At 43.9% G+C, this 12,506-nt stretch overlaps 1 long non-coding RNA gene across 5 annotated transcripts in view; it reads right to left on the bottom strand.

Moving 5' to 3' along the window:
* Positions 1-12,506, bottom strand: part of LOC309338477 — a 145,614-nt gene that overhangs the window by 120,711 nt on the left and 12,397 nt on the right. For all 5 annotated transcript variants that reach the window (XR_014154911.1, XR_014154912.1, XR_014154913.1 and 2 more), the window contains exon 2: positions 7,890-7,977. This is a non-coding gene — a long non-coding RNA (uncharacterized lncRNA). The remainder of the gene's footprint in view (positions 1-7,889; positions 7,978-12,506) is intronic.

A 12,506-nucleotide genomic window follows, 5' to 3' on the forward strand; every position in this document is an offset into this window, starting at 1 on the left:
TCCCAGCGGAGCGATACCTATTTATCTACTTGTACTTTCGAACTGCTAGGTTGGCAGGAGCAGGGACTGAGCAACAGGAGCTCACCCCATCACAGGGATTCGAACCGCCGACCTTCTGATCGGCAAGTCCTAGGCTCTGTGGTTTAACCCACAGTGCCACCCACGTCCCATGGGTACAGTGGAGACACAGGTTGATCACATCACCAATTGTTTCTGAGATGCAGAGACCTCTAAAAGTCTAGGCTACTTGCTTGTTGCGTTTGTTCTCTTCCTATTGTGTTTAAAGGCTACAATTAGGAACATAAAAAGCGGCTTTAGGCTGAACCAGACTACAGGTCCGTCTAGCTCAGTATGACTGAGTAATGACTGCCAATGACTTTCCAGGGTTTCAGAGAGGAGCTCTTCCAACCCTAGCTAGGGATGCTGGGAACTGAACTAGGGACCTTTTGCGTGCAAAGTGGATGTTCTGTCACTCAACCATGACCCTTGGGAGGAGGCGGGGCTTGCGGATTTCATTCAGGCTTGCTACCTCCCCCCCCCCATAATTCACCCACTATTTGCACAACTTCAGATGGGGATTCACAAAACGGACCTCTCTTCCATATAGACATTCACTATGCCTTACAACCCTTCTAAAACGTTTTATTTCATTCACATCCCACCTTTCCTCCAAGGGGTTCGAGGTGTATACATGCTCTCCCTTTCAACCTCACAGCTCTTTGAGATGGAGTAGGCTAAGACATGGTCCAAGATAGCCTAAGGTGAACCGAAAGGGGAATCAGAACCCAGGCCTCCCTTGTAGTCCAACACTAACCACTATACCAGTGGTTCTCAACCTGTGGGTCCCCAGTTGTTGTTGGACTACAACTCCCATCATCCTTGACCACTGGTCATGCTGGCTAGGAATGATGGGAGTTGTAGTCCAACAACAGCTGGGGACCCACAGGTTGAGAACCACTGCACATTCAGATATCGTGGAGAGGAATTCTAGGAACATAGGAAGTTGACTTCTACTGAGTCAGACCATTGGCCCATCAAGGTATTGGCTTCACTCAACCCTCAAAGAAATAGAGTTTCCAAAAAGTCCTGTCCTCTCCTCTCCTCATACTACTGCCACCCACTTTACCTGAATTTTTCTTGGTATCAGACCTTGAATCTGAAAAGTTTGGTGCACGAGAAATAAATACACCGAAGGATAGAATCCAAGATCATATTTAATGCCAGCGCAGCTCCAATCTATTTTATATGGGATATTTTACTTCTTCAAGTATATGCAGCGTCAGGGAGCTACCTTTTTGCTGAGATATGCACTAGCAGAGCATTTTACTGAATCTACAAAAGTAAAAAAAATACCAAAAATATTTGAGACCACAGCAATTCTAGGAATTTAGAGAAGTTAGCATTACACAGACTATTAACTTCTTTGGCATCTGGAGGCATCGTCTGACTTGTCATCTTTGCTTGACCCTGAAACAACTTAAACAACTTTCCCCATAATTGTTGCCAAGATGTCAGCGTTGAATAACCACGTCTCGCTTTTCCTTTCAGGGATGAGGGGGGTATCTTTCAAAACTAATGGTCACAAAGATGAGAAATATTTAGAGAATTTGAGGAGAAACTACCCTGTCATCAGAAAGCTCTCCTCACCAGAGATATGTATATGTATATATATCTACTGGTACTCAAGCCCCAGTTCTCCAAGTGGTGAGATGTTTATGGGGTATTGTGATTTTCAAGGTATGGATTCTGCTGGAGGCTTACTGGAATTTGTGTCTTAATAATAATAATAATAATAATAATAATAATAATAATAATAATTTATTTATATCCCGCCCTCCCCAGCCGAAGCCGGGCTCAGAGCGGCTAACAACAGTACAGTGGTACCTCAGGTTACATACACTTCAGGTTACATATGCTTCAGGTTACATACTCCACTAACCTAGAAATATTACCTCAGGTTAAGAACTTTGCTTCAGGATGAGAACAGAAATCATGCTCCGGCAGCGCAGCGGCAGCAGGAGGCCCCATTAGCTAAAGTGGTGCTTCAGGTTAAGAACAGTTTCAGGTTAAGAACGGACCTCCGGAATGAATTAAGTACTTAATCTGAGGTACCACTGTAAAATGATACAACATTCTAAAATCATTTCATTATAAAATCAGTTCAACTCAGATTAATGGCGACCATTGGGCTAGAGTTCTGTGAGGATTGCCAAAGGAGGGGGTCAGGCTGTGCCCTGGCCAAAGGCCTGGTGGAACAGCTCTGTCTTGCAGGCCCTGCGGAAAGATGTCAAGTCCCACAGGGCCCTAGTCTCTTGTAGCAGAGCGTTCCACCAGATTGGAGCCACAGCCAAAAAAGCCCTTGCTCTGGTTGAGGCCAGCCTAACCTCTCTGTGGCCTGGGACCTCCAAGGTGTTTTTGTAAATATGCAGGTGAAGCACTTTGACAGATACCCAAAGTTCATTCCACCCCACTTAGAGATGTGAAGGCCCAGAAAAAAAGGCAGAACATTTTTTTTCCCAACTGGAAAAATTAGGCTGGAGGAAAATGGGATGTTACCTACTTTTTTCCTGGGGTTTCCCCCCATGCCTTCGCATTTCTACTCACAACAGGTCATCAGAAGGAACCATAATCACCCCAAGATGCTCCCAGCTTTCTTCAGAGTCTGGACTCAGTTCTTTGACTCTCCTCTGCAACTCTCCAAAACTGCCACTCTGTGGGCACTTATTTGTGTATTCAATGATGTCCAGCATCTTCAAACTTAGGAGATAAAAGGTGACTTATAACGCAAGGTGAGATCAAGGATGAAGCAGCAGAAACAAAGAATGTATATTGTGTACTTGTCACTTGCTATTATTTTGGTTAAACGCACAGGTACTTCCAAGCAGCTCCCACACAAAGTTCCCATCAGAATCAGAATCCTGTGGCTTGTGCTGCTTGCATACCTAAACCTAAAATTGATAAAAGGCCAAGCTGTATTTAAGGTAAAGGTAAAGGGACCCCTGACCATTAGGTCCAGTCGTGGCCGACTCTGGGGTTGCGGCGCTCATCTCGCTTTATTGGCCAAGGGAGCCAGGTCATGTGGCCAGCATGACTAAGCCACTTCTGGTGAACCAGAGCAGTGCACGGAAACGCTGTTTACCTTCCCGCCAGAGTGGTACCTATTTATCTACTTGCACTTTGACATGCTTTCAAACTGCTAGGTTGGCAGGAGCAGGGACCGAGCAACAGGTGCTCACCCCGTCATGGGGATTCGAACCGCCGACCTGCTGATTGGAAAGTCCTAGGCTCTGTGGTTTAACCCACAGCGCCACCCGCGTCCCATGGCACAAATTCATTCCTTAGCCATGGGCAAAGTCTCTCTCCCTCCCCACAACTTTAAATTCTATCACAACTGCATACAGCATGGTTCTGCGGGGTGGGGAACCAGAATTGAGGAGTTTGGAACTCATCACATCAAAAGCCACAGTCCACTGTTTGTGCCAAAGGTTGCCTCTGTTGAACTGTAGCACTGGAGGCCACAATATGTGCCTCAAGATAAGCTGCATTTGCCAAAAGGAGATATATTACATAAACATGCAGGTCCCAGTATCCGCCCACTCATTATGGAAAAAATTCACTTATCTGAACATAAGAAATATGCCCAAATCTCACTACATGCACAGCTGTTTCAGATATCCAAGTGGCACAGTTTTTCCACTTCCTTACTTGTTTGAGATTTGCTGGTCGATGGCAGCCATTTGGGGCAGGAACCATGTAGAAAGGGAGGTGGGTATATTGGCAAAACCTATTGGTGTTTCACAACTTTCTGACTAGTTGCAGGACCTTAGCCAGACCTAGCAGAGTAAACGCAGAATCCACGGAAGCAATTGGCGACTTGGCTGCAGACAGGATAGACGAAGCAGGAACCAGGAACTTGTAGTTAGGTGTTTACAGGAACAGATCACAGATCTTTTGCTAGCTCTCTCTGACACGACTCACAACTCCTACACTGACACAGAACTCCAAACTCACAAACTCCAAACTAACACATTCCAGTTAGTTATCCATTAATTATCACTCCCTTGAGAGAGCTTGACCAATCAGGGAGTGGTCTCCATGTCTCTGTTATCACCAGGCAGACTTACTCCTTCAGACTGCCTTCTGGCTGTCTGCCAAACCTTAATTGACTCTGTGTGAGTAGCTGCACGTACACAGTTTCCCAACAGGGTAGAGATCAGACCAATCAGAGAGCCAGGGAAATTGGACAAATCAGTCTTTCCTTTGGCTGCAGCCATTTAAGGAAGAAACTGTGGTGGGAGAGGGGTAGAGATCACCGATTAAAAAGGTCCCCATAGGAAATAATGGAAACCATCAGCTCATTATGTGAACGCTCCCCTAACAAACATTTTCCTAGGAGTGCATTGCATTTGAACCTGCCTGTGGTATTTTTCTAAGGCAATGGCTCCCAAACTTTCCCCCAGGGAAATTGCTGAGGTTCTTGGGACCATTTAAAATCCATAGGAATGCCACAGAGCACCTGAATGAAGCTTGCGGACCACAATTTGGGAACCTCTGATCTGATGCCTTCCTTGAATTTGTGGGAGCTGGGAAAAGCAGAGGCCGAATGTTTCTTGGCAAACAAGGGCTCCAGTGGAAGTCTGGGTGAGTACTGCCATCCTGCTCCACGCTTGGCTGGGCTAACCTATTTCGGTCCCACAACCCTACCAAATATTGATGTTCTCTAAGAAGAACCTAATGGGGCACACCTACCACAAGGGCACAAAAGTTGAGGCAAGGCCTCAAAACAGAACTGCAGAATGTTTCTAAATTGACCAAACGTCCCTATAAAAACCGAGATGTCCTACGCGTTTTGGCAGTAAACTTCCTCAGGGACAAAAGCGAGGCCGACCCTACTGTCAGTGAGGCAGGTGCCTCAGGCGGCAGATTTGGAGTGTCGGGAGAAGCCAGTAATTATTAAATTTATTATGTCACATTTTACTCTTGGGCAGGAAAGAGAAGTGCTTGTGGGAGTTTCTGCTTCAAGTGCCAAAAATAGCTTGGCTGGCCCTGGATAGGGATGGGACATAAATTAAACTCAGTTTGCGCATAAAGCAGAATTTACTTAATCCACACTTTCCAAACTGATACACAGCCATCCTTCAAACTTTGTACTTCTCCAAAGTTTTGTGGTGCCGTTCTCCAGCCAAGAAACATGCCCAGAAATGTACATACCAATATATAAAGTGTGCATGTAAATGCATTTATTGGTAAATATAGTATACAAAAAAATGTTTTGCATGAGGGAAAGCAGTGCCACAAAAATGTATACGTTAGCCAAAGGTGCATGCAAACATGTGTATGTTAGGTGAAATTTGCATTGAAATCTTGATTACATTTCTCAAGGACTTGAAAAATAAATTGCATACTGATTTGGAAACACAAAGAACTGAACTTAAGATTGGAAAAATGGGAAACAGAAAAAGCAGTATGGGCAGTCCATCCTTAGTTCTGGGTATTCTGTATCTTGACCTGTGGGGTTGGGGGCCACCACCTGCTGTTCCACTTGAAGAAGAAAAATGTTTTGGGCCAACTCAGGCACAAGAATGTAGCTCTTTTTTAAAAAAGGAAACTTATATCAACTTCCAGAACCATTTTGGGGGTTATTGGTGCCCAAAGGACCACATAATGGAACAGATTATTAGCTCTTCAGCCTCAATGGTATCTTTGCCATTCACTAAGGAAGGAGTTTTGCTGGATTTGTTTCTGAAGGCCTCTATAGAAACATACTTATGCCAGAGCAAAATGCCTGTTTCTGGGGAAACTTTGCTGACTAGGCAGAGTGTTTGGTAGGGATGTGGTTCACCGGAACCCTCCACAACGTAGGCTATAAATTGCCATCATCTGATAATTGTGATCTATGAAAATATGCAGCTGCTTTTTGCTTAGAAAGAAAGTGGAGGGAAAATGAGGGGAAACGCTTTCAAGTCAAAACACCAAAATAACACACTCATGTATGTTTCTACAAAAGAAGAAATTCTTTGGCATGCCTCATTTACTCTTTGCAACCAGTTGTGAACCACAAAAGCATTTTCATTGTGTTTTCAGATCTGAATAGTGCATATGGCTTACTGCTGGCGTCTCTCAGTGGGAAGGTTTTCAAATGGTTTGTGAACGCTGAAGTCTGCGTAACCGCTTTATGCGCAAGATTTGTGTGTCACACACACTATCCCCAAACACCCCATCTCAAACACACCTCCGACCCCCCCCCCCAAAAAAGCTTTGAAAACACACAGGAGAGCGCCCATTAGAAAGTAATATAAAATTCCAGGCATGGCTCAACGTACATTAACCCTGAGAAAATATCATGAAGCGGCAAGCCCATTGGTATTTGTTAACCACTTTGACCAAACCCATCAAAACCTTGTTTGTTCACGTCAAATAAAATAGCTCATTTTAGTGGTTAACCCTACTGCCTCATCTTGGGGTTGGGGGCGGGGGGACGTCTGATGCACAAAGGTTTCAGGAATGTCTCGGATTTTAAATTGTCTGTTATAGCATTCTTTAACCATTGGCTGCTTGGGATGCGAGAATAATGAGTGGAGTTTGGGATTTTGCTTTATCATGTAGTAACAAGACACCGACGACATCCCCCCAAGCCTTTTCTGGCCCAATGCATAAGCCCCACTATCTCTCCTTCCAAGAAGCTGCTGTTGCCACTTCCCAGAAGCATTTGAGCAGCAATGGGGCAGACTATGCTCGTCTAAACTTATTCCAGGCCTGTAGTAAGAGCATGCTGCTGTTCCCTACTGCTATCATCACTTGTCAGCAGCAAGCACAGCTTAGCTGGTAATTATAGGACTTACTCCAGCATGCCCTGAATGGGAAGATGAATTGAACTGGGCAGGCAGGGCAACAGGACCGGGAGGACCTTGGCAGGCTCACATCCATCTTTGCGAATGCTTGGCCTGCATGTATTATGGTTTCATTGCCCATACATTTCTGCTCTAAGTGAATACTTCGCTGCCTGGTTCCTGCAGAGGGGCTGTTATCACTAACATTCCATTCACAGCCCAGTGTGTGTCAATCACCTCTCCTACCTGGGCAGTTATCTTTCCACAAGGGCCAGCATTGATGCCGAAATCCAGCATCGCCTGAGTTCTGTGAGCGCAGCTTTCTCCCAACTGAAGTTCAGAGTGTTTGAGGACTGGGACATTCGCAGGGAAACCCAAATGCTTTTTTACAAAGCTGTTGTACTACCAACCTTACTGTATGCTTGTGAAACATGGACCACTTATAAACGCAATCTCCAGCTCCTCGAAATATTCCAGCAACAGTGTCTCCGAAAAATGTTACACATCACTTGGGAAGACAGGCGAACTAATGCCAGTGTACTAGAAGAAGCAAAGATCACCAATGTCGAAGCCATGATTCTTCAACATCAACTTCGTTGGACTGGTCATTTTGTGTGGATGCCTGCTTATCATCTTCCAAAGCAACTACTCTATTCTGAACTTAAAAATGGAAAGCGTAATGCTGGTGGTCAACAAAAGAGGTTTAAAGATTCTCTCAAGGCAAATCTTTAAAAATGTAGCATAAACACAGACAACTGGGAAACACTGGCCTGTGAGCACTCCAATTGGGGAACAGCCTTTACCAAAGGTGTCATGGGCTTTGAAGACACTTGAACTAAGGATGCTCAACTCCCACCCAGAAACCTATGTCCCCACTGTGGGAGGACGTGTGGATCCAGAATGGCCTCCACAGTCACTTATGGACTCACTATTAAAACCGTGTTCATGGAAGACAATCTTACTTGGCAATGAGTGATCACCGAAGAAGAAAAAGAAGAAGAAGAAGATCATTAACATTACATGCACAGTCCATTGTGTTGAAGGCATCAAAATACTTACATTTTCCACATGAATGGGTGATCACCCCCCTCTTGCTTCTTGTCAACAAAGGAGGGTTAGAGGGGTATTGTGCAGCAGAGGACTGAACCTGCAGGTTGAAAGGGAGAAGTGTAAAGCATAGATATCAAAGTCAACATCAAAGAATGAAATCCATGTTTGGATGCCAAACACAAGTCAAAACAAAACAAATTCCTTCCAGTAGCACCTTAAAGACCAACTAAGTCAGTTCTTGGTATGAGCTTTCGTGTGCATGCACACGAAAGCTCATACCAAGAACTGACTTAGTTGGTCTTTAAGGTGCTACTGGAAGGAATTTGTTTTGTTTTGACTATGGTAGACCAACACGGCTACCTATCTGTAACTGAAACACAAGTCAGTTATTGACTATCAGAATTTACTATTGCAAATGTTGAAAGAGCGCCCCTTCCTCCAGATCCCTCAAGGCTGCTGACACATATATTGACCAAATCATATGAACACAAGAAGCTGTCTTATACGGAAGCAAACCAATGGCCTTTCAAGCATTGTCTCTTCTGTGAACAGAGGATCTCCAAGACTTGAGGCAGGCCAATTTTTTCACATCCTATCCCTCCATGTTATTTTAAATGGTCAGGGCGCAGAATGAACACGAGACCTTCTGATGCAGAGTTCTGTCAATGAATTACCCTTGTATTGACAAGGGTTTTTTACTCCAAAATAAAGTATAAATTGAGGGGGTCATCTTATACCTGGGTAGAGCAGAGGGGAGACGGGCGAATGGTTGTATCCGCGAACATTAATTGGCTGGATAACTGCATTGCAAAATTCAGGCAAATGCAAATCTCAAAGTGTTTTGGTCTGTATATTGTTTCAGAAATTGCAAATTAGGTAGGTTTGTCTTTAAATGTTCACTAAATAGAATTTCTCCTCTATTGCTAGATTAATCCCCCATTCCTACAGATCATAACCAGTGTGTCTGCAATAGGTTCAACATGCTAAAATGCAGTAAAGCTTAGCGCATATTACAGCACTCAGATTTCAGCAATATGGAGATTTAGCTGTTTGTACTACATGCACTTATTTGAGAACTCAAAAATTGACACACAAAAACTCATGGCAAGACTCTAGAAACAAAGCCATACCAGAGAATTATATATCTACACAATCAAATGCTCCTTGAAGGGCAAAGTTATTTTAATATCCACACCCAAGTCCCTGTCATGGTAATGAATATGGGTTGCTCATGGAAACTCATAGCATGTGAAAACAGAAATGAGACCCCAATTTAGGAAGAACATCATCGGTTTGGAAAAAGTACGACTATTATATTTGTTTTACACACAGGTTTGCAAAATGGAAATCTTAATAAGTTTCACAAAAGTAAACTTTTGTGAGTTACCGCAAGCCACAGAAGGAGGGTTAAGGGAATTGCTTGTCTTTTGAGGCTTTGTTGGAGAATTTGGCCAGACAATAAATCAGCCAAAATGGTTCTAACAAAATACCCAAAGGCTAACTCTCACATCCTAGGCTAGCTCTGTATGTACAACATTTGGAAGTTATCAACAATATATCTGAAATACATTCTGAATGCATGCGCGCATATATATATATATATATATATATATATATATATATATGCAGGTTTTGGTGTCCTCGGGTGTCTTCCCGTGTAAAAGTTGGGGTGTCTAGGCGACGTTTCGACGAGGTCTCACTCGTCATCTTCAGGCTGGTGCTTTCGGCTTCTTGTTACTGGAACAGAGCAGGATCTCAGTGTTTGAGTTCCTATAAATACTGTAGAGGGGGTGTGGTGTATAGCCTCCAATGTTCTGGGCAGAGAGGTGCCCAGAACATTGGAGGCTATACACCACACCCCCTCTACAGTATTTATAGGAACTCAAACACTGAGATCCTGCTCTGTTCCAGTAACAAGAAGCCGAAAGCACCAGCCTGAAGATGACGAGTGAGACCTCGTCGAAACGTCGCCTAGACACCCCAACTTTTACACGGGAAGACACCCGAGGACACCAAAACCTGCATTCCTGTACCCGTGAAAATCTACGAAAGCAAATATATACATGAAAGAAACAGGACACGAAATTAATTTTGCAGATTCCAAATTGCTCTTTAACACGGAACATCACCACAAGAGAATAATCATGGAAGGGACTTCCGGGTTAGCGCGAACGGCTAATGGCGGATTCCCTCCGAGCTCCGGAGGGAATCGGCTCTGCTGAGGACGGGTCTTGCCGTGCCGGCGACACGGGGACCCTCAGAAACCGCAGGCGCGGAAGCCTGCGGACTTGGTGACTCGGTGGGCACCTTAAGCGCCCTCCCCGACCCACGAAGAGCCTTTTTAAAGGCTGCGGAGAGGGTACGGAGAGTGGCGTGGTGCTGAGAGTAGACCGCTACCTCAGTAGAGTGAAGCCGCAAGCCATGGCCGGAGAGCGCTGACTTTCTTCCCAAATTTGGACTGGATAACAAAGGACCCGTGAGTAGTGGAATTTGGACTTTAAAAATTTTATCCTGTGAATTCGGCACGATCGGGGGATGTGTTAAAGGGAAGTCCGCACCCCCTCTACTTATAGACGCTTCAAAGCAAGGAACGGAGAATTAAGGCGGAATGAATACTGTTTTGAGGATTTAAAAGTTTCTCACAAATTTGATAGAACAAGATTTTTGTGCTGGAGAGAAAGGGAATTTGGAACTTTGTGTGTATCCCCCCCAAAAAACCCGGGAGTGTCCTATTTGGGTCCCGGAGGAAGAAGTGAAAGGAGTTTGACAGCTGTCAAAGAAGCTGTCAAACGGGCGGACAAAGTAAAGAATTCTGTTATTTAATAACTCTTGGAATTAAAGTTGATACATTTGGACTGAGGCGATTGGAAACAAAGTATTGATAATAACAAAGTAATAGATTATTGGAAAAGGACTACTAAATAACTGAAAGCCCCCTAGGGGGAATTAGTGACATTACAATGGCTGCAGAGGGAAAATTACTGGCGGAGATAGAAAAAATGTTTTTTCTCGTGGGAATCCTGCAGGAGCAGAGTATGGCTCTGAGTAAAGTTTTTATGACCTTGAATCCTGAAACAAACAACTCTGCTGAATGCACAAAGGAGATGTACGATAAAAATTCTGCAGCTGAGCAGGAAGAGATGCCTTTGGAATTGACAGAGAAAAAAGAAGGAGTTCAGACACTACAAGTGGAAAATATCAACCAGAAATCTGCAGCGTCAGAGTATGAGCAAGAAGACCTCTGGATTACAGACCTGCGAAAGATGAGAAAGAAGAAGAGAGAAGCCCCTGGAGTACTTGGAATATTAAAACTAGAAAGAACAAAGCAATATGATTGGGACTTTTCTCTTGAGTATGGAAAACTAGATGGTCTTTCGCAGCAAACACTCTTCAACATTCTGAATGAAAGAAAATATGATCTGACTCTGACTGAACTCCTTCGGGGTCTTAGGACCATCAAAGAGGACTACCAATATAGCTGGCAGAGAGGGACTGACAGAGAATCAGACGCCTCGGACGTGAGGAATCCGGGCTAGAAATATTTTTTGTTTGTTTTCTGGACATTTGTCTAGGAAGGGACAGAAACCGGGGCAGGGGGGGGAGAGAATAGAATTATAAAATGTTATGTTTTGTTTTACTTGGACAATGTGACCTATAATTAATATAATAAAGGGAAAATTTGTGAAGGGGAAGTTAGATCGACCTTAAAAAAAAAAGAAATTAATGATTATAAGAGAATTGGATAGTTGAATACAGATAAACAAAAGATTTTAATTTTCAAAAGCAATGTGAATATCTTTAAGAGGTTAGGTAAGAACTTGCTGAATTAACTTTGGAATTGGGATGTAAGAGGAGGGGGTGGGGGGAAGTCAATGAAAGTGGGTAAAGAAACTTAGGGTATGTAATTGTATTTGTGTGTTTGTTTGTCTTTGTCTTTGTGTGTGTGTCTGTTGTTATAAAATGTAAAAACCCAATAAAAATTATTTTTTTTTAAAAAAAAGAGAATAATCATGGAAGCCATCGAGATAGAGAAACACCCTCACAACATGAACAAGCGTGACGACACATCCCGCTTGCCAGACATCTGGAAATTAGCCCTCCCCACAAAAACTGACACCAGATCCAGAGGCACACAGAACGCCAACACCAATCAACCACACCAGACCCAAACCCAGACCCTCTCCACAGATGAATTACACACACCATCCAGTAGCCAATCCATGGTGGCACCTCCGGATGCTGCACCCCCCTGCAATCCCTACACAGATCTGGCTGACACAAGCCACAAAACCACAGCTCGCCCCTATACACGAAGCCAAGCCAGAGCACAACTAAGTACAGTACAGCCATCTTCTCAGGAAAACTCTTCACAAAGTTCAAGAGGTCAAGACACAAAGACTTTAACAACTAATCCACACCTAATGACCCACCTAAGTGGTACTCAGGATATCACTCAAGAAATCACTCAAGATATCTCTCAAGTAATTAAGGAACAAAAGAAGAAAAGGCACACTAGCCTGGGAACTTCCTCTCTGTCCAGAACATTGGAGGCTATACACCACACCCCCTCTACAGTATTTATAGGAACTCAAACACTGAGATCCTGCTCTGTTCCAGTAACAAGAA

The sequence above is a fragment of the Podarcis erhardii genome (genome assembly GCF_964252035.2).
Source record: "Podarcis erhardii genome assembly, chromosome: 3".
Classification (NCBI taxonomy): domain Eukaryota; kingdom Metazoa; phylum Chordata; class Lepidosauria; order Squamata; family Lacertidae; genus Podarcis; species Podarcis erhardii.